The 27,517-nt window shown below is 30.1% G+C and overlaps 1 protein-coding gene across 4 annotated transcripts in view; it reads right to left on the bottom strand.

Moving 5' to 3' along the window:
• The window catches only part of Ptl (prothoraxless), a 295,597-nt gene extending 268,755 nt beyond the window's left edge, over positions 1-26,842 (bottom strand). For 2 of the 4 annotated variants that reach the window (XM_076410274.1, XM_076410264.1), the window contains exon 1: positions 26,519-26,841. The gene's annotated coding sequence lies outside the window, so the exon portion shown is untranslated. Of the gene's footprint in view, positions 1-26,518 lie in introns of all 4 variants that reach the window. The other 2 variants (XM_076410284.1, XM_076410302.1) reach the window with 2 other exon arrangements.
• Positions 26,843-27,517: the final 675 nt, after the last annotated feature.

Genomic DNA, 27,517 nt, shown 5'->3' with positions numbered 1-27,517 from the left:
TATATAATATCATGGGTTTGGTCGATACCAACCAAAAAGAAGAAAATGAGCTTCTAATTGTATTCATTGAACTGCGGGTCACTGCTGAACGACTTTATAAAGAAGAATATTAATTATATTCAAGCCTTCAACAAGTGTCAATCAAATCCCATCGTGGTTAGATTACAAAAAGCCAATATCAAATATCTGATTTCTTGTACATTAAGTAGCTCGATGGGCTCTACTTCACCAGGTTAAAGATAACGGATACATTTTTGATGGAACAATGTGATTTTATCAAGTTTTTACAGCCTGGTAGATGATGTATTAACAAGTAAAGTAAAAATAATAAGTAGATATCTAGTTTAAGAATGCATAGAACTTAATATATTAAAACATATCTAAACACAGATTTTGTAAAATACTTGATGAAATGTGCACGTGTTTATAAGTTTGTAAGACTGTTATTAAAATAGGTTCCACATTATAATTTGTGAATTTTATTTGCCCAAATATTATAATATAACTTGATACAATACCCAGCTGGTAAAAGTTTGTATTGTTTGTATTTGTATTGTATTATAGTTACTTTCAACTGTGTACAGTGAATATTTTGAGAGCCCTGTTAAATATATTTGCATCTGTAACTTTAAGTTATCAACATAAAATATTACAGTAGGTTTGCAATCGATGCGATTTAGTTTTGTCCCGATAGAGTTCTCACTGGCAATTATGCTATTATTGGGTGCTCTAAAGAGTTATTACTAGCACTTATTAATATACTTGCAAAGTGTTGATTGTTTCCTTTATCTTTTCTTTCTGTTTTGTATTTTAACTGCAAAACATAGGATAAATGATACAAGCCAAACAGTGCTATAAACTTTAAACGTTGGATTGTGGAAATAAAGGTTAGGAAACGATATTTGACGTCAATCTTTCGTAGCGCTTCTTATTGGTGTTTGAGTTAAAATGGCCAGTTTTTGAAATGATGTGCTTTTATTTCCGGCAAAGTCTTATTAATCCACTTTTAATTTTAAAATACATGTATTTTTAATAATTATTTCATGGCATATTATCATTATAAATCAACATTCTCCTGATTCTTTATTACAGTTACCTATTATACCAGAAGACCGATAATTTTAAGCAAGTCCCTGTCTTAATATTCCTTATTATTTCTTACAGAAGATTTGAAACGAGAACATAAAAGTTCCTAGGGTCCCGAATTAACAACAGCGGACCAGTTTTGGGCCAGTCAGTCCGTCCCTCCTCGGTCGCCGAATTCTACTTTCTCTAACGCCATGCCGCACAGCTGATTATAGGCCTGTTTGAGACCGCTGCCCCCTTCGTCATGGCCTCCGATGATTTGTATCATGGCTTCCGACGATTAGAAATTCGTTGGTGTTAGTTAGAGAGAAAATATTAATACCGACCAATTATTAACGATGATTAATGATCTTCAACCAGAAATAGCTATGAGTCGTTAAAATTATTCTTAAATTAATAAAAATTATCCCGATGATTATTAATAAAATTGCTTATGCGTATTGTCCAAAATAAAATAACCATATATGTAACAATATAAATGAAATTAAATGTAATTATTATAGAGTATTGATTTAATAAATTAAGAAATGTATAAACTATAAAACATCTAGGCGGCATGTTTTTATAACGGAAACAATTGTATTTCCTATTACTTACAACACAAATAGGAAGCGACTTATCGAAAATCAAAATTCTAGATAAGAAAATTGATTTTAGTTGGCGCCGTATGACTTAATATTAGTGTTAAAGCCGAAAAGTTTGAGCATGAATATTAAAAGATGTAATTACAACAGTAGATCTGATAAGAGGGCCTATTTTGCATATCTATTTTTAGTAGTGACATTTGTTCAATCGATTTTGTCAATCTATCGCAGGTGGCCTGGCCATCTATGATTAGAATTGTTTAGCTAAGTATTAATTCTGATCGGAATAGTTAATTTTTCAATAGAAAACGAAACGTGGATACTATTCTCGGATATCAGATCGTTTTCGAATAATCTAGTACCGAGTTCTTTTATAGATATTACCAAAATCGTTACTGTATATTTTAAGACAACTGCGTATTGCTATTAAAGTTGTTTTATTTCGGACAATTCAATTCAATTACTTAATTAATTATTATTAATTATAACTCTTTCACCGGGATTTTAGAATTATTACTTATTTTTTCTTGAAATACCACTCTAATTTTTTATAGTAATACAATTATATTTCAATGTAATTATATTTCAACATAATTATATTTCAATATAATTCTATTATAATATAATTATAGTAAAGTATATTATTATTTCATATAACTATTATTATTATATTAGTATAAATATTGTTATATTAATATATTAATACCATTTACATTTTTATCAACTAGGATTGTTACTAGGATGTCTGGGATTATTTTTCTTTGTTAGTTATTATATAATTGCCTATTCACAATAACAATAATGTATAAATTAAAATCAGCCATGCTCTGAGAGGGTTTCGAACTCACGATCACCGCATCAGTAGGAGACCCATAGGAGATTAGTGTTAATATATACATAAAAATTGCTTAATTATATTTCGATAAACAACACTATTTTCTATTATGTACATTATATTTACATTGAAACTATTAACAGCATCTCCCGTATAATTTCTAAACTTTAATGACGCTTGCTTAACGCTCCATCTATATCTTCATATTAGAAACAACTTTTTATATGTTTGTTGATTAAGAACTTCAAAAAATAAAGCTAAAAAGGATGTAGATCAGCATCACTTTAATGCTCGAATAGTAATTTATTACAGGGTAAAATGTTTGATTTTCTACCCAGTGTTCACTTATTACAGTATCCATCAAGTTACATGTAATTATTTAATAATATAAATGATCTACAGACTGAAAATGCTCTAAATTTTTCTATAGAGCTCTTCAATTTCTAAAATACTTATTATTATTAAATTGTTATTAAAAAACTCAAAGACCCAGAGATTATTTTGACATAATATATACAATGATAATTTATATTTATTAGAGAAATATATTTATTACAGAGTATTTAAAAGAGCTCCATTTAATATGAAATAATCGATTAAAATTACTATATACAAATGTGATTTGATGTCTCAGTCAATTTTATGGCAATCATTAAGAACAATTAGTTGTTAATGAATGCAGTGGTAATAAAATGCATTAAAAAGAAAAAAATATACGGGCTTAATTTTACATAATTTATCATATATTATTTTCCTTTAGGTTTTTATAACAAGCATTATGAAACACTTTATAAATAGAAATGTGTTATTTATGTAGTTTTTCTGGAGATATGGTTTAAACTACGACATACTTCTCTTCTGTATATTTACAAGATTAGCATTTATTGACGATATTATTTTTATTTCATCTTGTAACAATATTGTAAGACTGTAAAGAGTCTTGTGACCGTATATTATATTATATTATATCTGTTTAGATTTACCTAAAGTTTGTGTTAAATAGTAAAAATAATTTTAAAGGCTTTTAAAAGTTTTTCCACAAATTATCTTTCAATAAGAAATATAAATCTAGATTATCCTGTCTGTTGATAGGGCTTGTCACGAATTGCCCTTTCAAATAACCAACCCCTTCCCCCACTGCGAAGTAAATCGGCCATAGTTGTTAAGGCCGAACCAGAATGAAATTCTACCCATCGTCTGCGACTGATGGCATATGGGCCTTCGACCTCCCCTTCGTCTCTCCATTCGAACCCTGATCAGAAGAGTTGACAGCTCGGCCAGCTGGTCGATCCCAAGGCGCGAACGAATCGAAGCGAGCACCCCGATCGGGTAAGATCGGATTCATTTTCAAGTCAAAGACTGGTGATAATTTTTTGTTGTTTTTTTACCAAGAGATATAAGTCCAGACGATCTCAAACCCACTGGGACACAAGACATTGGTTGATTAGTAGTTATAATTTATTAGTTTAGTTGGTTTTGTGTTAATGGCGTTATCAAACAACTTTATAATCTATAACAGGAACCAAATAAAGTATATTTTGCTGTAGAATGATATATATGAAATTTATTTATTTTGTTTGTGTTTTTAATAATGATCTTGATAAATTAAGAACATTAATTAAACTCTATAAGAGCATTATAAATAGACATGTTTTATTTTGTTTTTTTTTATTTAGGTCAAAAAGAAAATTACGCCTACTTTGATCTAAAAAGCATATAGAAAACATTCAAGTTCGCTTATTTATAATTTCTGAGGAGCGTTTTATGTTATCGTATAAAATATTGAAAGTTATTGTAAAATATTGTGTGTTTTGTAAAGTTTACATCAGCATTTTTGCTAATATTGAATATATAATATTTAATAATAAAACCATAGAAAACAAATGAAAGAACAAATATGAGAAGACTTAAATTGCTATATTATATCATCATAATATGTACATAAAATTAAGTAAATAAAACAAAAGCAAAAATAAGAGTTGGTACACTTGAATTAATTAGTAAAAGTTAGTGAGAAATTTGATCAATACTACAATTAAACTACTGTTTCTATATTTTTTATATTCAATAAAATATTAGACGTCGTTTCGTTTTGTATTATACATAATGTTGCAATAATACATTTTAATAAGGGTGAAAGTACAATTTGTTTTTAAAAATAGCTGAAAATGTATGTAGAGGATACTACGGAAGATTTTTCAACAAATTATGGTTTTGCAAACGGCAAACGGGCCACACTGACATTAAATCAGCATCTCTGATATCACACTCTGTCTGTTTTTGTAGCTAATGTTAATGTTTATACAGAAACGTACGAGGAAGCCTTTAATTCGTCACGATTCAATTTTGGAATTTGTGTCTTTGCACTTGTTTCTCTAAGGTGGTTAAGTTATCATATTTTGATGTAATAGTTTCTTTTATATATAAGATGGTATAGAAGATAATAAGAATAATTTAATTCAAGCGCTGTATCTGGAATATTTTAAGTTTTGTAATGTCCGGTAATCATCCCAACGTTGTGTAACATATTAAAGTTCCTTTAAACGAAAAATTTTCGGCAATTTTAATATGGGCGTGTGTTTTGTTTTCAGAGGAAAAAAAGAATGACATATGGAATCTATATTTATTAATAATGAACTACAACTTGCTTTTAAAACAGCTGTAATTCTTCCCGGAATAGATTCGAAAATTGACTGAATAAGTTTCCAACAGAATATTGACCCATTCTTGAATCAGAGAATCCGCTAATTGTTTCAAAAATGTTAAAGATATAAACACTTCTCCTACTCCTTATTTTTTACTTCAAAACTTCCTATAGTGGCTCAATTATGTTGGGATATGGCAATTGTTCTGGCCAGTGATGATGGCTGTATATACGGGTGTATTATAATCCTAAAATGTGGCAGTGTTTGGCAGAAATATGCTAATCATAATAAGAACTTGATGACTGAAGATGTCGAGATATGTATTCGCAGTAATTTGGCCATCTAAATATTACGATATTGCTGCCCAAATCATAATGGAACCATTCCTGTCCCTGGACTGTGGGAAACAAACAGTCCGGACCGTAGGCTTCTTTTGGAGTTCTTACATAATGCAGGCCATTTGTACCAAACAATGTAAATGATAATTCATGGTATGACACCAAATATTCTAATCATTAAGTATCCAGGTTTTGTGATCGTTGCGTTATTTCTTTTGCAAGTTAGTGTTGGTAACCTTTCTATGAATGTTAGCTTTATGGAGCTGCCGTTCTGTTGATTTTGTCGATATATAATTAATCAAGTAAGTGTTGAGTTCTGCTGCCACTTTTGCGGTGGTTGTTTTATGTTGTCTGGCCACAATCCCTTTTAATATTCGTCGGTCTCTATTACTTAACTTTGGATTTTGTCCACTATACCCCTTTTCCGATTCTGTTTAAGCATGTTATGGGTATGTAGTCTCTAGTGTCGCTCGTAAAACCTTAAACAATTCAGCTGTCTTTATCACAAATATTCCTACTAACCGAGTACCAGCAACTTACCCTCTTTCAAAGGCTGAAAGTCTAACTACACTTAAACAAAATTAATATTTTAAATCCTATTTTGCTATTTTAGTAATATATCAATCCTAACTGTTCAATTAACTCAACAACAACAACCTTCTGTATTAAAGCAAAACGATTTGACAACATGGTGTAAAACAAAAATTTTACCATTACCACGAAATGAATGATTAACATTCGACCGCCCTCGAAAACAAAAGGCTTATGAACGACCCTTTAATTTGGCTAAACGTTTATCCCGAACATAAAGTAGATCATTATCTGGCTCGGCGCAGAACCCATATATTTAACTAGCGCCTTACACTTCACGCAACCTAAACATCAGCATGTTTTAATTTCGCTAAAGTGAAACCCGGAAAAAAATTGGACTGAAAACGAACAAACGGGCCAAAAAAACCACAACGCACACTTACACCAACTTGCATGCAAATAGAAAGAGAAAGAGCACCGAAAACAAGACAGAAGAGACCCGTGCAGCTGTAGGGAAAGATGAGTTCGGAGTTGAAATATGGGCGGTGTCATGAGAGCGTTTCAAAATGGTTTTGTAAAAAGTCGGTTTTTGTAGTTTTTAAATATGAGAACTAATAGTAGGGTGTTGCCAGATTTTCGAAATTTTCTAAAAAATAGGAATAAAGAAATGAAATTTGACTTTCATATAGAATATTATGCAAGTTACTATTATATTAATAATTTCACTTAGAATGGAATACTATTATGATAAAAACAGTAATAATAAGATACTTAAAATAAAAGTATTTAAATAACATATTTATTATTAATAATTATAATTTATATTAATAAGCATTAATACTGTAATATATAATAACATATAAATATATTTTATAATATATTTAAAATTTGTAAGCAAAATGTTAAAGAACAAACATGTAGTTGGACCTAATAGCCAAGTTTCGTCATATCGTTGAGATTTTCAAAAAAAAATACAATTTAAGAAAACAAATCTGAATTTGATATTCTAAAATATCACACATATAATATATAATAATAGTTTAATTGTTTTAAAAACAATATAATACTATAATAATATTAATAATAATAAGATGAACTAAAAAAATAATTATACATGAGTGTAATTAAATGGGTCTTATTTAATTTAATATTTGTAAGCAAAGTGTTAAAGAAGATATAAGCAGTGAACAGCATAACCAACAAGCTTAAATTTACACTCTATAACTGCTGCAATGAAATAATATTTGTGGCTCTAAAATATATTATAAAAATGTTCTCGATACTCGATATCTCATGAAGATTCTTTTTCAATTATTCTAAAAAGCACTTGGCACACATATTACAATTAATTATTCACTGTATAGTAATTAGTAGCTAACTACTAGACAGCGAATAATAATACTTAGCTAGTCATTTTTCCATAGTGTTGTCTTTAAAGTCTAGATCTAAGCTTTCAGGTCCAAGGATAAAGAAAGTTTAATGGATGTACTCCCATTGGTGCACTCCACAATAGTTTAAAACAGGAAACAATTACAAATTGAAGAGTATTTGATTTTGATGTTGTTATCTTCATGCAATCTTATTTTATGTTTTTTTTTCACAAATCGTTTATTTTTTTCTCAGACCGTTGGCACCCTTAGATTGTTGTAGATGTCCACGTGTTAAATATACCAAAGCGTTAACAATGTTCACTAGAATTTTGTTTTGATATGTTTGGATCGTTATTCCTTTCTTCTTGCTCTGTCCCCTTGAACATTCAGTAACATCTAAGCATCCAAGTATTTGCTGAATTTCCATAAAGAATTACTCTAGATTACAAGAATCGCTGATATATTTTGTGCGCGAAATCTATATATGTAGATATGTAGTCATTGTTAATCCTTCACACTTAAGACATATCACTGGCATAAGGTAAGTGCAAAATAAGTCCAAAGGCACTATCCTGTGGTACATTTGCCTCATAACATACTTGATCAAAGGCTTCAGCCACGTCTCGAAATATGGCGGAAAAAGTTTATTTCCTCTCACGTTTTCTCAGTGATATCCATAATACGAGGTACTTGATGAATAGTTAAAAGTTTGTTTTTAAATTTACATTGGTAAAACGACTTAAATGACTTCTCGAACAGTTTAGATATGATTAGTAGCAATTGTATTGGTTGATACGATGTTTTATGGTTGGGCGAAAATTTAGGTGTCATAATAATTTCCGCAATCTTATACTGCACGGACAAATATTGCAATCGCAGTGTAATGTTGAAGAGGTGTGCAAGTTTTAGTGGATCCTTCCTTGGCAGCTCATTAAGTACTTGGCCACTTGTTAGATCACAACCTGGAGCATCTTTAACTTTGAAATTATTCCGAATGTGAAAAGCCACAATTTATTTAATAATACTGACAATATTAAACTTTTGGTATATCAATTCACTTATTCAATATCTAAGATTAATTAACAAAATTACATATAGCAATATCTTAGACCGTTTAAAGATAGGTAAGCCTCATGTAAATCCACATGGAATTGATTAAACACATAGAGGACATCATAATGATTCAACAAATATAGCTGGTTCCAAGAATAATTTCGCCGTAATGATAGAACGAGATTTAACGATCATTAATCAATCAAGACACCCGTTCAATGAATACAAACAAATGAATTGGCGGCCCGTAGAAAACCCGTCCCGTTTGGAAATTGTGCAGATTCGGTTGCCGATATTGACATATTTAGTTCAAAATACCATATTACTGTACGGACATTAAATTATCGGAAGATAAACAGTTTCTCATAAAAATATCAATAAATATACGGGATATCATCGGTCCGCGAACCTATTTAGACGTCGAACGTTTCCCAGATCCTTCTGCGACCCGATAAATCATGCAGTATAATCATTCTCAACGATTTGTTATGACAGAAAGTTTGATGCTCATGTTTGTGTTAGTTCTGAACATGTGCGGATGCAATATTTGTGATCGTACGTCAGTTGTTACAATAAATACTTATTACTCATTTAATTTTGTAACTGCTACTTCCAACCTCAAAAAAAAATAAAATTAGGTACTTGATAAAAAGCAATTTATTAAGAAAAATTCATTTTCGTTTTTTTTTTTTAAGAAAACACGTTATTGACGATATATAGTTAAAATTAATTTATTCAAAGTTTTAGCCATTTGATTTTATACATTTTGCCCATCTCGCAGGCAATTTATGGAAGTCATTCTAAAAGAAAAGTTTCTTCTGGAAGTAAGTGCCCCATCAATGCGAAAAGGTGGCGATAAAATTTCTCATCCTACTTATTTCAGAACTTCTTTGACTGGTTTTGCTGTATGAGATGGCGTATTGTTATGCTCCTCAATCACTCTATCATGTCCTTGAACGCCTTGTCATTCAATGCACACTTCAAATTGATTTGAATTGAAATGAATTAATTGTTTCTCCAGATTTCAACAGTTTATATAATATTAATACGACACCAAGTCACATCAACATACATCCCGGTCCCATCACAGACAGAGCGTGACCTTGCGACCAAAGCTATTTGGCCATACAATCGATCAGTCGGTTTCAGCAGGCGATATTTCGATACTTTTGCCATAATTGTTCGCTTTGTATTCTTCAAATAGATCCATTTTTCATCACCTGTTACTATTCAATGTATGTATAGGAATTCTTTTCTGCCAATTGTATTTGATTTTCTGTTGAGACTTCATCAGGATACATTGCTTAACAAATATCTTCGGATTTGACATATGTGAACTATCATACATAGAAAACCATAGAAAAGAATGAACCATATTGCCTTCCTTTTTTAATAGCAGTACATTCTTTTATAGTCAATCGGTACAGTTGATCAAGTTAAAACAACAAACAATCTAGATTATTTAAATTCTGTGTTACATTAGTAATTCTGTAGTAATAATCATTAAATTGTTGTGTTATTATTGGTGGCTTAACCTACAATGGTTTTAAAATATGGAAGAACAAGGGTAAGTGCAGAATGTAAGGTTAAATTTTTAAAGTTATAAAATCCAAACAGCATCAATTTTATTTATACATTATTTTCAACGATATCGAATAGGTATCAACATATACCAAAATTTAATGATAACAAGAACAGAGAAGAAAATGATTCTTGTTGAGTTAGAAGTAATCAAGTCATTAATGAGATTTGTCCATCAAGAATAGTAGCAAAAATTGTAGTAACTGGTAATAATTGGACATCTATTTTAAACATAATATATTTTAGTAATGATGTAAATTTTATTTTATAGGTAAGATGTAGGTAGAGTTTGTTGATAACGAAAGTCGAAGAATGTAAATTTCAGAGTATCAGAGAAGAAGAAATTTTGCATTGTGGTAAGATGTAAGACCTGTGTACAGTGATACTATCAAATAATTAAATTTGCTAACAAAAGTAGACCTGGATCAAATAAACAAAATATAAAACTATTAGTGACCCTAACCCTAATAATCTAATGCCAAGGAAAATACAATGCATTATTATATAAGAGTATTTCTTTCAGCTTACAATTACGATGATCCATTCGTTTTATCAAGAATAGTAGCGATCTAATATAGCGAATAGAGAATAGTTGATCATATTTGGACATTCTTAGGAGAATTTCACTGCTTTCATATATAGTGGTGGCTTTATCGTTTGGTTTTAACTATATTGGCTAGGTTTGATCTAAACGATTTTGGTCTTTTTTTATGGTAATCTTTATTTATAGGTTCTTGTAATTCTTGTTAATTGTTTAAATATGCAAATTAATTTAAATATGGTGTTTTTATAATTATAGAATGGCATATAGAATGTATTTTTATTATTTAATTTTACTCAATAATTTTTTAAATAAAATGTGTTATTAAATGCACTGCAATAACCTCTGCAATTCCGCATCTTCGTTTTAGGCCTGCCAGGAAGTTCTTTACCTTAAACATTTAAATCACCACGTTTCACATGTTGTGGTTAAACCATACCCAAATGCTGAAATGTAACCATCAAATTTAACAGTTTGGTCACATCTCACGCACCTTCCCTATTATTATGATTGTTATTAATTATTTAATTATAAAATATCCTTTTCGTAACATTTTTTCAATAGCCGCTTAATATAAGAAGAAAATGGAAAAAAAGGATTTTGTTAAAAGCCTGATTTTATTTAGTGGTCATTGTCTGGTAATAATAAAATGTCCGTTAATTATTTATACGCCAAGATAGAGCAGAGTAGAGTCAGAGCCCCCTGAATATGTAAATGCTAAGCGACGAGGAAAAAAACTGCCCATACGAAAACAAACATCAGATGAAAATTAAATTTACTTTGCATATTATCCACTTTTTTCAACTACCGCTTGCTGTTGACAATGCTATAACTCATTCGCCATAGCCTGACGCGAACTGAGGCTGAAAAAAAGGAGGAAGAAAAAAAGCTTCGGTTCGTATGAATATGGAATAGTTCTTCAGCTCTAGCTGTCTTGCGGAGGGAACTGCGAAATCCAATTAACATACTCTGGCTGAGATGTTTTTACCGGGAAGACTTAAAATGTTACATTATATGAATTGAAAAATAATTTGCAGATACATTTATTTCATTAATTTAGTTTTGTAGTAAATACAGTCGATATAAGGTCGAAAATTTCATTAAAAGACCTATAAATACTCACCAATCATTTTGAAAAGTGTGTTTTAATTAATTTACATTAATATTTTACATTCTTATGAAAGCTCTATTTTGATGTCTTTATAAAAACAAGAATTTTAAGGAAAATCATACTTACCAAGGTTTCACTATAATTAAATAATAATAATAAAAAAATTATGTTTCGAAGCAAAAAAAAAGAAATAATAGGCATCAAAAGGCTTTTATTGATATTTTGCACTAGAGATAAACAAGGACGTTAGATTCATATTAACTTATTGAAATAAGGTTACTCAGTCACAGCAACGTGGAAGCAGTACCGCTAATGACAATACACAGAAAATCGAAAGATTGAAGAGAACGACATTTTATAGTCAGTAAGTGTTACTCTTAACTTTAGCTTAAGTAGTTTAATTTTATTTTAATTTGGGAAATACATAATGAGGTATATATCCCGTACTGGCCTTGCTTGTGTATTGATGAATGTACCACTGAATATGCATTAATTTGTAAACAAAGATTGTAGTGTAATTAATAATTAAAAAAAATGATATAATGAAATAAATGATAACTGATCGTAAACATGAATGTCAGTTATTCATAACTTTTATTTAGGCCAAATTACAATATTACGAATGACAAAGTACAGGTTTCCGTCTCCAATATTTGTGATTGGGTTGAAATTAGAAATAACTGGGTGATCAAATACCAAAGAGTTTTTGACACGAAAGCTGCTCGTCCAATAGGAAAGTTTACAATAAAACTCGTAAATATATGCCAAGAAGTTATTTTTGGGAAACACATTCAACACAACAACACATCAATGGATGAGAACAGGGAGCAAATAAATGATAAAGTCAACTTAAAAGTCCTCTTCACTTTTATAGTGTGGGACGCATAACAACTAAATATACTTCGGACTATTTAAGTCAATTTTGATAAAACATGAATCACAAAACATAAACTAGCCATTATTTAATTATTCTAATAAAAAAAAAAAGACAATAGTGATATAAGTTAACTGATAATTCTGGATAAAATAATTAATAAACTGTAATCAATATCCAAAAAAAAATCAATTGATCAACTGTAATTGATAAATTATTAAATAGTTGTTGTTGCATTTTACATAACAAGTGGGGCAAAAGTCCCGCTACCATTTCGATTGCGCGCCATTTTGATTATGTGAGGTTTAGCTCTGTTTCGCTTTAACCATTGTATTATATAGACGTCCACATTTTATTATGGATAAATATTCTACAAGAACGAGCAGAAATGGTGAAAATATGTATTGAAAATAATCATTGAATTATTGCTACTCAGCGGAAATTGCGTCCAAAATATCCTAATATGCCTTACAAAACCTTAATTTATCGTTTATATGCGAATTTTCGGCAGTATGGTACGACAGCGAACAACTGTAAGACAACAGACGTCTCGTAACACTGAAAATGTGACTCTGCTGCGCGATAGTATTGCACAGTCTCTAGAAACATCAATTCGGAGACGTGGTTCCCAGTTACACATTATTGCATGCAGTTTATGGCGAATTTTAAAAGCTTATTTGAAAATGTTCCCGTAGAAAACTCAGTTAGTCTAAAAATTGCTACCGGGAAATCCTGATCAACGAGTTGATTACAATAGTGCAATACTAAGGCTGTCTGGTGAAATTTTTTTTCACAAAAAATACTTTTCGTCTTAATTGATAATGAGCGATGAAGCCCATTTTCTTCTCAGCGACCACGTTAATAAAAAAAAAACAGTCGGTTTTGGGGAACAGAAAATCCTTAACTAATTCATGAAAAATCATTACATCCACTGAAAAAACTGTATGGTGTGGTATTCAGGCTGGAAATAGCATTGATCCCTAGTTTTTCAAAATGATCAAGGTGTTGCCGTTGCTGTTACTACTGAACGGTAGCAAGACATGATTCGAAATTTTCTTGTACCTGAAATGAAAGAGCAAGTACAAGAGGACATGTGGTTTCAGTAAGATACGGCTCGTTCAACATTTTAATTATTGAATTACGTTTTCCCACATTATTTCCAGTATTTTGCCGATATAATTCTTCAATCGTAACGAAAAAAAAATATATATAGAGACCAAATAAACATTTTGTGAGTACCAAACATGCTTGTCTTTTCTTTGAGCAAATTTATATGCAACCAAAATGGTAGTGGGTTTGCCCCACGTTGTATATCCATACAATAATACATAATTTGAATAATAAATAATCATTATAATGCGTTATCTGATCAATAGTCACAGAAATTGCAAATACGAATTAGTTATATATAGCTACATTTATAATCGTATGTATAGATTAATTAATAGTAAACTTTTTGCTACTTTGTTAGTTGTTTGAAAAATAAACAATACAAATTAATGGTTGAAATGTAACCGTTTAAACGTTAATTTATTCCATCGATTGTTCATTAAAAGGCCCGCTACAAATTAACGTTAACTGGCGGAAAACTTTAGGGGATCTTCGTTAAAAAAAATTACAGCTTCTCGTTTGTGGTTCTCTGTTAGAATAATGAGCTACGCCTAAGTTAATTATTTTTTATGGGAATTTTAGTCCGCGATATCGGAGTAGCTAAGATGGCAGACATTCCTACCCTTATGTACCAGTATCGCTATAAACCCCTATGATCGTCCTTATTTGATATTGGCTAAGATGTCAAAGAAAAACAAACGAACGGCCCTGCCCCTATTTAGCGGCAATTGAAAGCGGCCCGATGCATTTCTCAACGTAAACAACAACCGAAGCAATTTACGAAGGAATTTCAAATAAACTTAAGGTTGAATTATTTTTTCAAGCCACGCGTCTTTGTGCTTCTATGTCGCCATTCGGCGGCAGGTGTGCGGAGTTCTTTCTTTCACGTTTAAATGTCCGTTCCTGCAGATAAGGAACTTTTAGGAAACGGCCGACGTGTCGATAACCTTATTGAACAGGTGGTGCTTCGGGATAGCTACATATTTATATATGTGACTGTGTGTTTGTGTGGACAAATCATTCATAAATACTACCGTGAACTGACTGTAAATTAGATGAATTAACCTATATTTCCAACATTACGTAAAACAGTTACTAACAAATGTAATCGTAAAAATAATGCTCACTAAAATCATGTATATAACTTCAGTTGATAATCGTCTTCACCAGCAAACAACATACGAGAGACCTGATAAAAAAATTAAGGTCATATTTCATGTTTCAGTTAAAGCCCCCCTATGATTGGTTTAGCTGCTGACAGAGCCTTGGCGATGACAGAAAAAGACACCATGCAGCCGGCAATGACTAGGACTATCTAAACATTAACTAAAAACGGGTTCACATCGTAGAGGATGTTCTAATATCAAATTTAACCCGTCAAATATCGGGATTTCGGGAGATAACTAAAAAAAGATGTTTTATGAAATTTAATACTAGTCGAGAATGACATATATAGAGACTTGGAAAAAATGCCGTATATGTGGAGTAACCTAGTAGTCATAATGTGAAAATGTAAAATGTTTCTTAATGCTAAATAAATAAATAAATAAATATATTAAGAGAAAATGGACTTGACAGATGAGAATTGAAAATAAAATTAGACTTGTAAATTTGTATACATACAAAATAACCAATAGGGCAACATAAAGTATATTCAAAGTTATTTTGTACATATGTCATCTAAATTTGTGACGTCAAAACGTGGCAATGTTGCCGCATCAACTCGAGTCAACTCAACGAGTTTTAGTTCAGTTTGGCTTTGATATATAACAAAATTCTAATCTAAATAAAATAATTGAACAAAAATGTTATCAAATATAATTTATCTTAAAATTATAGTACATCTAAAAATCACAGATAATTATACAGCCACAATAGTTTATAGGTTATGGTTATCAATATTGCTTTCAAGAATTTTGTATACGTCTGACAACCGGACGACTTTGGCAGGCTCATTCGTTTACGTGTCTGAACTAATGAGACAGCATTGTGTCTCTTTCTAACTAGAATAAAATGAGAAGGAAAATATTGTCTGATTCTAAAATGAATTTACAAATTGCGATTGGCAATACATTAAATATCTTGACGACGTATGTACAAAAAAATCAATATATAAAACCCACAATATGATCAAAGTTTTTGCGTTCATATTGAATCCGGATATCTGTAAATATAATTATTTGATAATAAAATAATATTATATAATTGAAGTATTAGGCAGGAAGGTCGAACAGGAATTATTATTAGTTTATTATATATATATATATATATATATATATATATATAACCTAGGGAATGCCGCTAAAAAACCTACCCAAATAAATTTTAAACGATTCTCATATTTGCAATTAAAATAGATCGATCGAAATGTATCGTGCTGAGGTACAGAAAAAAAACAGATACTGTTAGTCTTTGGAGCGTAGCGAAACGACAAAGCGTTCTTTCTAAATATAACGGGTCGCTTTTTTTAAAAAGAATCTCCCCGAAATCCGAATGGTATCGGAATGGAAAGGACGAGCGAGAAAAGAAGGTCCAATAAAAGGCTTTTGAGGTTTTTTCTTTGCGCCTAAAAAGTCGATCTTTTTTTCGAAAATTTACGATGCCATAAAGCAAGATTGCTACTACCGTTTCGGTCATAAATCGTCACCTATATCAAGCAAATAAGTCTAATACTGTCATTTTACTCCATAATAGTTGAACACCACAATGGTTTTTATTCTTAATTATATTTTAATTTGTCTTACGTTACTTATAAGATCAGTTTTATTATAACAAAGCAAACACCTCACTTGATAAACAATTATCTGTCCAAATTGTGTTATATTTTTACTCTGAAGTTTACAAATTTCAAATATAATTATTCTTTAATTTGTACTGAAAGTCTAATCGTTTTCTAATACACATTATGACATTGTTCATTATATATATATATATATATATATATATATATATATATATATATATATATATATATATACTATATCATATTATAATTTCAGATAATTCTTAAAGCAATGTACCGATGCGTGATAGTACAAAAATGTTAAAGTTAAGGCCATCTTGAAAGGAAACGTCGTCGAAAAGCACAATTGGCAGTCTCAGTGTATTTTCAAAGACTACACAATGTTCGCTAATTCAACTACTACATGAACAACCTATTGAACAACATATCTAATGTTATTATAGCGGATACAAATGAGTTTCGAAAAACCAGCAAATTAATGGGCCTAAATAAGAGATTTATTGTCCCAGCCTTAAAATTTTGAATCCAACAGCAGAAATTACTTGTTGACAAATAATGTCTCATGTCTCTTGAAATATAGGTATCATTAAGTACGTTTAATACCAGTTAATGCAATTATACAATTAAGGAAAATACTATTGAAAAAGAATCGATAGACTAAAACACGACGCTATTGTTCCAATCTAATTAGTTAAATGTCATGGTAATTTATTTCTAATGTAACGTATAGAAAATTGACTACATAGTAAGGAAGAACTCAGAAAATTAATTTGAAATAATACAAAGTTCTTCTTATAATTTAACTTTTGATTAAATATTTTTTTTGAAACAATGTTAGATTCTATACTATTCAAGAGCTTATTGTTATATATGGAGTATAGTTCATCAATAAAATTTTATATAACTTTATCTACACATGGATATTAAGGCAAAAACTACTGCGAAATAATATGGAGAGTATGATGAAGAAGACGAGGCAAGGACATGACAAATGAAAATAGAAACAAAACATTAAATCGAAAACACATTCAATGTAAAAGAGAACAACGAGAAAGGAAGTTGGTAACGTGAAACATATAAGGACTGATGAGTAAAGAGGAAGGACTGTAGGAAGAATTTAAACAAATTAAGTGAGATATAATACCGATACCAAAGACAAAAAGAAGAAATCATTTACAAAGGAATCGGTAGGATTAAGCTGAGTAATAAATAATAAGCAGGAGTAAGAAATAAAACAGTTATTCAGAAAGCATATTAGCAGTAAAAATAAGAAATAACAATGAATATTCATTAATTTTCACATAGTAAGAAGATATTTGAATCTTTAAAAAAGCCAAATATAATTTAATATTTTTATGAAGCATCTAACAATAATCCTCTTATGACCAATTATGATAATCAAGAACATCAAACTAAAATTAAATTAATAATGATGAAGAAATTATTAAAATACCATTTGTTATTTTCAAATTTAATAACCTTGTTGCCTAAATCCTTCATTATTTATATTCAATTTCAATAATTATAGGCTATATAAAGCGAAGCTAAAAACGGTATAAAACAACTACACCACATTTTGTTCTATGCCTCAATAAGAAGCTGATTTGACACGGTTATGGTTTGTTTGATTTTAGAACAATTTATGTGAACCATTAAAAGCCTTGGTGTCATTTATGTCCCCATTACAGTGCCGGTTCTCAAGTGGCCCGAAAGATTCGACATGGCTGCCATATTTCCGTAAACATCCTTACTTATTCGGATTTTCATTTTCTGCTTTACATACAACCATATGTCTTTACAGTATTAATATCCTTGTTTCCAATGAAGTTAGTGACATTTTGTAGTTAATTTAGATGAGATCCGGCAACATCGAGGGGTCCGTTACTTTTCCTCACCCGTCTGCCTAATAAACATACACAAACGCGGGTTTATCCGAAAAAGTGTCTAAAATATTTCCAATATGTCCACTGAATAATAATCGAGTAGTATGAATTAAAATACATTTGGTTCTATGAGAAGGTCAGACGATGTGTTAATGTCTGCCGTACGAAGAGATCTTTGGAAGTTTAGGTGAAACCAACTGAGCGGGTATTAATGGTGGGAATAGGTATTCGTCACCTTGAATTCTTAATTACTGTTAATCGTGTTGGAATATTCATAACTGGTTACCATTAGAAAATAATCGCCGCGACACTGTCCAACATAAATATATTTAGACGGTCTCTTTAATGGTGAATCGATTTATAAATAATTTTAATAAACTCTAAAATTAATTTATATTGCAATGTGTTGATATTTAGGTTGTAAGTTATGTTTTGCTATTCTTGCATGATCCTTAATATATTGTATATATATATGATATTGATAACAAGTCAATTAAATTGTGTAACTGCATTACATTATTGAATAATTTGTGAATTACAAGATGAAAGTTGACCTGATTTTTACATTACTTTTTACCACTCAACATACAAAAAGTTCTGATAATGAAAATATATAAAGGTATAAAGTGGATATGTGAAGATTTCTGTCACAAGATATTGTATGCTCCAAATCATTTGGTATAAAAATGCTTAATAAATAAAGTACAAAAATCACTGTTATGACCAGTGAAGTAACGAAGAATTTAATTACAAAAGATAAACAAAAAGTAAATAATTTATGGTCATACATAAATTAGTCAACAGTTGATTAGATACAAGCACTGACAGGGTAATTATTTAATTTCAGGAAATCTTTTTGTTTATTTAATCAGTGTGTTTTCTATATCTTATAACACTGACAACAGATTATGATATATCCATTTAATGAGATAAAAAGGCAATTCATCAGAGCTATTTTTTGTAGTTATCACAAGATGTCTAATATTACTTATATTGTTGAAGTAACAATGGTATTTTAAACGTTAAAATAAACAATTTATGTCTTGTATATTCAGTTAAATACAGTAAAAGCTATTAAAATGTATACTTAATTAAATTTAATTTCATTCACTAAATTATATTTTAAAATTCACTACACTTGCCTATCAATTATAGATAATAAAATATTTTATTATTCCTACATAGTATTCAGATGCTAAAAAATCACTAACTCTAATAAGCCACTGAATATTGTAGATTTTAAAGTATAAAAATAAAAAAGCAGACCACATGTTTGCACTACACTGTATAAATGGATTTGCCATGGCTGTATATTGGGTTTAAAGCAGCTTGAACCAGTGTTAAACTTATTTAGTAATGGTCTAGTTTGGGTTCGAATTTTAAAGGAAATATTTTTTTAAGAAAAAAAAAATAATTTAAAGTATTTCTAGGTATAGAGGAACAGTGAAATATTTTTAAGGTTCTTTTGTAAATTAAGGGAGATACTTTTACGGGGAGAAATGATGTAAAATTTTGATATTAGGTTAAAATTTTGATATCGAGGAGAATCTTTTGAGTCTTGCTATTAGGAACTAACTACTACTACTCTTGACTATTGCAATATTTCTAAGACAAAAACTCTATAATAATGTATTATGCAGCAGTAGGAGGACCCTTTTGTAGTCTTAACTATTGTGGCTACCAAACCGGCAAGACATATTTTTATAAATTAAAATGACTCGCTGAAATGTATGTACGCGCAGAAACACTGCCCCAAATTCTATAATTTTTTTTTGTTGTCTTGTCAGAACAAGGTTTGTATTTAACAAAAATTTTAAAAGCCGGTTTGGTGGTGCAGTGGTAAAGGCGATGGGACGGTCCTCCTACTGTTGCGATAGCCGCGGGTTCCAATCCTGCTGGGCCATGGTCGTAAATTTATGTTTGTGATTATTTAAAATTTGTGAATATTCTATGCAAGAGTGTAAAATCCGACAAGGAAAATGATGCCAGTCACGCCAGTAACCAGGCTGGGTTAGACCGGATGTCTTCTGGGATGATTTCTACAGCTGGTCACTCGCCAGTCGGTAGGTTTAATGCTGAGGACCGTGGTTCGGAGGCCACGTTAAACTTTAGGCCCAATCCAGATAAACCCATAGTTGATAAAAGGTGACTTTATAAGTGCTTTTAGGAATAAACAATTTAAATAATTTAAATAAGTTAGTTCTAAATATTATTAGAGTTACACTGAAGAATATAGAGAAGCTGCTATGATATAATATGATATAATAAGATATGCTCTTAGAAACCATAGATAAGCTCTTAGAAAATTCTAATTCATTCATTCAATAAGTAGAAAAGTTATTGACTATAGTGATAAAATAAATAAAGAAGGTATAGGGAATCGGTTGCCTTGTATTCAGTGTCGTAATTTAAAATGACAATTCTTTATTTAGAAATAACTATGCTGTAATGCCGGTAAAGCTCTTATTATTAAGCTACATCCCTAATATTTCCTTATCGCCTTATCCATCAAGATCTGCTCTTGAAACATTTTATGTATACGATTCTCTCGGTACAAGTTTCTCGGTACAAAAGAAGTAAATACCTCCAAGTTTTAAGTAAGTAAGAGTAATACTTTTTTATTATTTAATACTTATTTATATTATGCATAGTCAAACAGGCATCAGCTTGATACATGCTATCAGTGTTTTAAAATTTTAAATTGATCTTTATTATTGTTTTGAAATTAACGAGTTTGTTCATATTTTATACCTAGCTTTAAGTACTTTAATACTTAAGATTTTTTTTTAATCGTAAGATTTCTTGTTACTGATTATTAGAAGCTATATGACTGACGAACGGAACCCTAGCTTTTTTTATACCCAATTGTAGAAGGTGCACTCTTAAGATGCTTAAAGTATGTATATTCCTTGAAATTATTGCCAACTAGTAGAAAAAGTGCAAGTGGCAGTCAACAAAATCTACAAATGGACAAAAGATTGGAAAATTCAACATAATAGCTTCAAATCTGTCCACGTTAATTTTCCATTAAGGCGAAATAATAAAAACTTAATTATATCACTCAATGGATGCCCGATTCCTCAAGCAAAATCAGCAAAGTACCTTGGAATCCATCTTGACTGTAGATTAAATTGGAAGCATCACGTTAGGCAAAAAGCAAAACACATTAAAATCAAAATAAAACAACTATACTGGTTAGTCGGAAGATACTCTCAACTTGGTCCAAAATCAAAGAGATTGATCTACAATACAATTATAAAGCCAATTTGGACCTATGGGGTGCAAATATGGGGTTGCAATAAAAATTCAAATCAGTTAGTCATACAGCGCTATCAAAACAAGGTTCTTCGATTGATTACCAATGCCTATCGCTATGTAACCTATGAAGAACTGCACGATGACCTGGAAATCAAATGGATTTGCGAAGTTGTGCAGGATTTCGCCTTGAAACATGAAAGAAGATTACTAAATCATACTAACGTGGAAGCAATACAACTGCTGGACAGCGCGCAGGATGTCAGGAGATTGAAATGAACAAAACCATACGAAGTTGTGTAAACATTTAGTGTGTATTATTAGTGTAAATTATAGCTATAAGTTAATAATTAATAAATAATTATAATTTTTTAATTGAGGAATACATACTGATGTATTTTCTCGCACTCGTCTTGCTTGTTAATCAATCCAAGTACATAGGAAAAGTAGTAATAAATTAATTGTAGATTAAGACTGTACTAAGTGTATCTAATAAAGATGTTATAAAAAAAATAGTCGAAAAAAGTAGGTCATATTGAGAGAATTATATTCAAATAAAAATTAACGCTTCAATAAATCTTATGTAATGTCTTCATAATGAAGAAATTCATCAGAAGACTACTTTAGGTTTAGAGTAGGTGTTTTTTTAAAAATATATATATTGCTTAGTATATATATATATATATATATATATATATATAATGAATTTCATATATATTCTTAGTGGGTAGGGCAAAATCCATAATTAACCTGTGCGTCATTAAGTTTCAAAATAAAAGACAAAAATATTTTTTTAACAATAATTTATTTTTTTTTAAATATATATATATATATATATATATATATATATATATATATATATATATATAATGAATTTCATATATATTCACAGTGGGTAGGGCAAAATCCATAATTAACCTGTGCGTCATTAAGTTTCAAAATAAAAGACAAAAATATTTTTTTAACAATAATTTATCTCCTCGGAGTTTTAAGTACTTAAGATGTATGAAAGCGAATTTATGTTACATGTTCATTCATTTTTCAAGGCGTATAATATAGGACAAGGAAAAAACACTTCGGCAGAATAAAAAAAAACTTCCTGAATACCGTTCTCTAATGGCCATTTCCAGACGTTCGAGGCTCTTAAGCGAGGCGGCTGTTTCTCCCAAGGCCCCACAGTCCCCGGGATACGGACCACGGCGACAGCGACGAACTTTAGATAAAGGAGGATAAACAAATTAGCATGATTTAGAGACTCTCAAATATGTGAGTGACTGTATTACGCCGAAAGTTTTCTTTCCACGGGAAATTTTTAAAAGTTCCGCGACCGAGGGGCGTTTGGTCACGAAGCCGCAGGGAGAGAGACGGAAAGAGCGAAAGAGACGGTGGACAAGGGTGGGAGAGAGATGGAGACCGTTTTTTTTTTCGAGGAAGTTGCAAAGTTACGGGACGTGAATTATCCCGTCAAAGTGCATTATGGAGCTTGTCGGCACCACTGGAGTTTATGGCGCACGCTAATTTTGTGGTAAATGTAAAAAAGAACATGTTTGGAATATGAAAAGGCTGCTTTTTAAGAGACGGAACACTGTTCAGTTTTCAGCCTTCGTGGAAAATGAATGTCATCCACTTCTTCGTTGACCGTTTTCATACTAGCGTAGCTGTAAAAACACAATAAAATTCTCGTTTTTTAAGTTATATGTTTGCTTCTATTTTAACTTTTTCAACACTTCGAGCATGGTATTATTCGGGCCTTCGTAGACAGTAAAAATTGTATAAATTATTGGCTAAAAGAACAACTATAATGATGATTTAGTTTATATAGTAGCGAATTATTTTAATATTTAAATGTCATTTCTCTCTGTTATATTTAATGGTAGTTTACACGTATCTATAGTTCTCTTTTTCTTTTCAGATGTTGTTCATATTACGAACAATGTTGTTAAGTGTACCCAAAGTTCAGAAAATTGTTTTTAAATCATTATATGAAGAAGTGTTATAATAAAAAAACATATTCTATTAATAGATCAATTTTATTGAATTTGGAACGAATTCAATTTTGATTATATTTTTGATTATGAACAGTTTTGGTATTTTATTGTCTTCTATTCATTATTTTTTATAAATGCTCTTTATTAAAAAAATATATTCTTTAATAATTATCTCTGTCTTGCTTCACAAATTGGTTTATAGATCTGAAATGTGGTTGTAACTATGTTAGGAAATAAAACTACTTAAATAATAGAAAACAAATATTTGATTACTAGTTAACTATTTGAGCTAAAATTAGAAAATATATAAAAGCTATATGTTGAAACTTTCTCGATGGTTTTTGAGTTATTCCCTTTTAAATTAAGTATTAGTTTAGTAATTAATATCAACAAATCTGAACTGATTAATAATTAATTAAATATAATTAAGGATATTTATTATTAGTTTAAAATAAGTTTCAGATTTTTCCATAAATTTTTGGTTATATCTAATATTCAAATCAAAATGGCATTATTCCTTTATTAAATATTTCCTTAAAATTATATTATTTTAATAAAACTCAAAAATAGTTTATTATTTCTCAATTTAATAGTATGAAAGACTAAATTATGAATCACAAATCAAATTGTCAATTCATAGTGTAAAACTATTAGATACTACAACTAACTATTTTAGTAATCATCAATATTTATTTTTAAACATTTTATATTTGTTTCCTTTTGCGATATAACTATAATGAAATATTATTTTGTCTTAGTTCTGTTAATTGCTAAACATAAGCAAAACAAAATTACTTTATACTAAAATTATTAAATCTTTTATATGACCAATGAATGAATGGAAATGGATTATATCCTAACAAGTATTTTAAAACTGAGTTAAGTGTTTTCAATAGTTAGAACAAGGCGTTAAATAATGTAATTGCTAATATTTTTGCCTTAACAATTTTTTCTCAATCTCAGTGACTTGATTAATTACAATGTCAATACGTTATGTAATATTATTGATTTAATAAACGCATAAATAAATACGATTGGGTATACATTTCTGCATACCCCATATAAAATTAATTTAAATATAATCCTTTTATAAGGAGAATTTACTAGATTGTTAAAGACAGCATTATATGCATTTAAAAGCGTTGTTTAGAGTATGTTGTCTCACTAGATTTATATTAAGACTTCTCTGGATGTTGTTTATATAGTATTTGAGGAGATAATACTAACTGTATTTTAAGTTTTCTATACTTCCTAAGAAAAAGTAAGGAATTTAATTTATTTGGAGAATAGTGAAGACATGTTCCTACCTTTTTGAAACACGATTTATTTACTAATTTTTATAAAATTTTTCAAGTTGTGCTTAAAGTTAGTTCATATATTCGTACACTTAAAATGGTTTATATAAACATATTCCTAGACTCATTTAGAATAGATTAATTTAGACTGATAGGCACAGATATTTTAATATATAAAAAAATGTGGGCGCAACATAATATAATTGTGAATGCAATAACTTTCAACTAGCATTTTAATGTGATTTCTTGGTATATATGGTGTATTTCTCAGTAATATATTTTGTTAAACTATAATAAAAAGTAGTTTTTTAAGTTTTAGTTTTTTATATTGTTGGATTTATTTGCTTTAACACTTTTAATGTATATATTATTTAGTTCTTCTTAATATATATAGTTATATATACAGTATAAGTAAGGAAAAAGTTTTATTTAAAACAGAATTAAAGCATTTGAAATTGACATTTTTCGGGTTAATACTATAAAAATCGATTTATTTACTAATTTTTATAAAATTTTTCAAGTTGTGCTTAAATTTGGTTCATATATTCGTACACTCAAAATGGTTTATATAAACATATTCCTAGACTCATTTAGAATAGATTAATTTAGACTGATAGGCATAGATATTTTAATATATAAAAAAATGTGGGCGCAACATAATATAATTGTGAATGCAATAACTTTCAACTAGCATTTTAATGTGATTTCTTGGTATATATGGTGTATTTCTCCGTAATATATTTTGTTAAGCTATAATAAAAAGTAGTCTTTTCAGTTTTAGTTTTTTATATTGTTGGATTTATTTGCTTTAACACTTTTAATGTTTATATTATTTAGTTCTTCTTAATATATATAGCTATATATACAGTATAAGTAAGGAAAAAGTTTTATTTAAAACAGAATTAGAGCATTTGAAATTGACAGTTTTCGAGTTCTTATTTCTCTTTAAACATATTTTTAGTTAGAATGAACAAATACTAAAACAATCAGTGATATTGGCAACAGATTTTTGATGTTAGTTATTTACCACATTTTAATAAATGGAATTAGTTTTAACCATATCGCTCTCTATATTTGGAGCATTTTTAAACTATATTGGTAGTTACAATTAAAAAAAATATATCACCTAAAGTATAAATATTTCAATCAATGATCAACATCTTTTAGTTTTACTATTTTTGGTACACCTAATTATGCTTTGGGTCTACTTATATGTTAAATATCACTGCTTTGCAGTAGAATTGCATTATTATTGTTATATTGAAATATAATGACCCCTGACGTCCTTGCACTACATATTATTTGCTTTTGATTAATTAAATTATTGAAATTAATTAGTTTCACTTTAATTTTCACATTTACATAAATTTAATTATTTCTAATATAATTTAACTTAAGTTTTATTATATCCTATTATATTTATTAATATCCTAGTGACTTTTAAGATAATTCAATTTATGAAAAAACTTACAGATACAGTAAATATATCCGAATTTAATGTTTAGTATTGTTTGTTTTAATCTTACGTCGCTGGTGTTACTTTAGGCCCCTAGATGGCGCCTTTTCCGAATTCATTCAAAACTTCACGATGAAACTTTTCCAAACTTTTAAAATTTCGCACCACACGCTCAATCAGGATGTGGTTAAAAGGATTTAACTCTAAATGATTATGATTAAGAAACATCGTGTACTTACAATCCTTTCTCGCCGACACTGTCACAGAACCAGTAAGAAAAAAACACAACATAAAAACAGAACCAAATAAAAATCTTTCTCCTGTCGTCGCACTGCGAAAAATAAAATAACTGAGTGAAGAGAAAATAGCGCACTAACGTCCGAAGAAAACACGGTTTGCTTCGGACGGTACTCGATAGAATTTAAAAAAACCGCGTCGTCCAAATGCGATAATAACAACAATGATAATAATGGAGACGGTACACACAATGGGAGTGAAGCAAACAGTAAAAGCAATGAAGCAGTAATTTGCGTGTTTATTGTTTGTGAATCGGACATCCACTAATTTACATGGTTGAGATTTTGCCGCGCCGCAAGCTCAGAAACGACCAGTCCGGGGCGTGGTGGGGACCGTATAAGTAAAGGGGGCTATACGAGGGATAAGCACATCGAGTGCCGGCTCGGTAGGACCGAAAATAAACCGCGGAGGGGGCGGGGTGAGGGTAGGACGCGCGCCGATGGTGGGGGGCCAATCAACGTCGCCGAGCTCGTAACTCAACGGAATCGTTGACCGGCATCTCTTTTCGGGGGTGTTACACTAATTTAAGAGGTCGCTGGAGGCTTCTTTTTTTCTGTTACCACGATAATGGTGATGATGATGATCATGACGAGTGCCGAGCGCCGGTAAGAATTCGGTACCTGCCACGATAACCATGCAATTAGGTGTGAATTGTCAACGAAAAGTATTTGTAGTGGTGGGAACCGAAATCTTTTACTGTTTCGCGAAATCGGAATCAACGTTTATTGTGTTCCAGCGGGGAGTGTGACATAATAGTGTTGGCAGACTCAGACTAAACAACAACAGCACAAAAATATTTCACGTGGACGGTTTTGATTTATTTGTTTTTCGATTTTTTTCGAAATGATTTATTTCAACATTATCAAACATTTTATTCATTATTCGTCGCTTAACAAAACCTGAACAGAGTACTTTATCAACTAAAAGGCCCCTAATACTGC

Source organism: Rhynchophorus ferrugineus, unplaced genomic scaffold, assembly GCF_030347505.1.
Source record: "Rhynchophorus ferrugineus isolate W39M unplaced genomic scaffold, kcgeb_rfMv2 rfM1, whole genome shotgun sequence".
Taxonomy (NCBI): Eukaryota; Metazoa; Arthropoda; class Insecta; order Coleoptera; family Curculionidae; genus Rhynchophorus; species Rhynchophorus ferrugineus.
Note: the sequence above shows the minus strand (reverse complement) of the source record. Positions and strands in the feature narration are given on the sequence as shown.